Source organism: Panulirus ornatus, chromosome 42 (genome assembly GCF_036320965.1).
Source record: "Panulirus ornatus isolate Po-2019 chromosome 42, ASM3632096v1, whole genome shotgun sequence".
NCBI classification, from domain to species: Eukaryota; Metazoa; Arthropoda; class Malacostraca; order Decapoda; family Palinuridae; genus Panulirus; species Panulirus ornatus.
The window spans coordinates 29,828,017-29,830,765 of NC_092265.1; the positions used below are offsets into that span (position 1 = coordinate 29,828,017).

At 43.8% G+C, this 2,749-nt stretch overlaps 1 pseudogene; it reads right to left on the reverse strand.

Annotated features, from left to right (window-relative positions):
- Positions 1 to 1,488: 1,488 nt before the first annotated feature.
- Positions 1,489 to 2,286, reverse strand: LOC139762025 (uncharacterized; annotated as a pseudogene).
- Positions 2,287 to 2,749: the final 463 nt, after the last annotated feature.

The window sequence follows — 2,749 nt, forward strand, 5'->3', positions numbered from 1 at the left end:
ACCAGGTGTACCACAGTGGTGTGTGCCCGACTGACTCAGTAACATCATTACTGGAACTCCACCAGAGTCTGTGTTGTCGCTTACCCCTCCCCACAGCCGACCGACCGACCCCACATAAATAGCAATTGATAGTTTGAGGAAAATAATGATTCCTGCCTTAAAGGTCAATAGTAAGGAATGGTCGCTCTTCAAGATTATTGCTCTGATGTTAACAAACATGGCCAAGTGAATCTTGTCATTTGTAGTAGAAACGTTAATTCTATTATGGAAGTGAGCAATGGAAGGAGTGATGCAGATTGATCAGGTGGAGGAAGTAGGTGAGGTAAGGTGTGGTGGTCAGTGATCGGTCACACCATTTACATGTTGGTCACAGGAAGAGTTTAGTAAACACTATCGTCTCTCACAAGAATGAACCAGGTTTGTTCTGGAGAAGATAAGAGGAAGGGAGGAAGGCTGCCTAGATGGAAGAGGTCAATTATGGTAAGATTACTGGAATGATTGACATTATTATATTTGATGTAGGAATAATGAGCCTCATAGTTTGCCTGATCTTCGTAACGTTCATCACGATCACTTTATGTAATAACTCACAATGATATATAATCTCCACATCTCACTCCTTCACTCATGGTCTACTATACGTTTCAGCGGCGGACAAACGCTGTTTTTCGTAAATATCTCGTAAACGATTCATTGTATCATTATGATATTTCATCACGCTATCTTTAACACCCGGACCAAATGTATGGCTGACATACCACATTGCTATATGTGTTATGTGAGGAGTTTACTTGTGAAAACAAATACAAAACCGAGTAGTCATATTGACGCTTTCGAAGGAAAGTGTGGCCTCCCAACACCCTCCCAATTCCCCCCTTTCTCTCCCTCGTTATCCCTCTTCTTCTCCCTCTAACTCCTCATCACCCAACCTTGTGTCCCTCCCTATTTTCCCATAACTTTAGTATATAATTATAATAAAATGTCATGTAGGTGTATATGTATAGGTATGATTATTAACTAACACTATGGTACAATTCCATAGACGCAAGACGTATTTCACGTTGATCATTACTGTACAACAGCATATTTACATACGTGTAGTATATAGAAGGTCGATTTTACAGTCCTTATGGTCAACCAAGTGAACACGATGTACTGCCATTACCTGTGGTCTGGACCTTCTAGGAAATGTTATTGCTGTTATTAGTACATACTGTGTACCTACCCATCATAAACTGGTAACCTGTTCCAGTTAATATACTGTCAGTCTGTTGACTGGACTCTTTCATATCTATATTATCACGAAATTATAATATGCATATTTTTTTGCCCTCTGTATATATATATATATATATATATATATATATATATATATATATATATATATATATATATATATATATATATATATATATATATATATATATATGTATATATATATATATAATACTGTAGGAATAAAATGATGACAACATGATAAAATCAAATTTATTCGTAATCACTACCAAAGAAAACGTCATCGTCTTCATCACCACTGGTGATGTTAATGATAATGGGTTCGACTCCCTCGTGTATGTTGCCAGTCCTACAGTATTCTTCTTAAAATTTACGGGAGTGCTGAACAGCTCCCACCCACACGTCCTTGTGTACCAATTGCCTGGCTTCTTCCAATGTTGCCTTTACGTCCGTCAGGGTAAACCGCTGGAGTGTGGAGCGCACATGACTCTTCATAAGTCCCCATACTTGCTCGATGGCGTTGAGCTCGGGGTGGCCAGGTGGCAACCGTATGACCTGGTGGCCCCACATACGGATGGTGTTGTCGATCTTATACTGGCGCTGTGGACGCTTCTGCTGGCAGAGGACCAGCAGCTCAGGGCGAGTAGCAGCAGGTGGGATGGATATCTTGCGCTGCTCCAGCCACCTGATGAGGTCCGCCTTCCTGGTGGCTGTGGTAGGGCATCGACTCTCCTCCGTCAGCTGGCTGTGGTATGGTGCATTGTCTAGCACAAGTACCGATGGCTCTGGCAGTGACGGAAGGAGCTGCGTTGTTAGCCATCGCAGGAACAGTTCGGCATTCATTTCTCCATGATAATCACCCTGGTTGGTCTTGGCTGGGTAGCGCAGGTATGAGCCGTCAACAAAGCCTTCGTCCGTGCCACCTGCGACCACTACAAATCGCTCCTCTTCACCAGGTGGTACCTGACGACTGTACGTGGTGTTGCTTGGAGCCTGTGTGGTATCTACCTACTCCCTACTGGCCCATCCTGGCGGTAAACCACGCCTCATCCACATATACCACCTTCCTTCCCTCCTCTCGGTGGCGCTGTAGAGCCCGGAGAGCGTCAATCCGACGACACACAACGTCCAGCGATTCCCTCCTTACATACATCTTTCGCTGTGACAGTCTGTATTGAAATCCCATGGTGTGCAGGATCCACCAAACTGTTGTGTCAGTGGTATCCTCCGGGAGGATACCATGTGTTTTCAGGTCGGCTGGTATGACCCTCAGTGTTAAATATTGTTTTACCGAAAACTTCTTGTGGATGTGGCGCCATATTGCACCGAGAGTAAAGTTATCACAAACAACCGATGTAGGTGTTGGTGATGCCGGTGTGGAAGGGGAGGCTGGGCTGTGGTGGTGGTGTTGACTATGCTCCTCACTCTTGACACAGCCATGCCCACGATGTGCCCAACTTGCTCGTAAGGTCTGTGTGCATAAAAATTAAAGTTATGTTACACATTAGTCTTA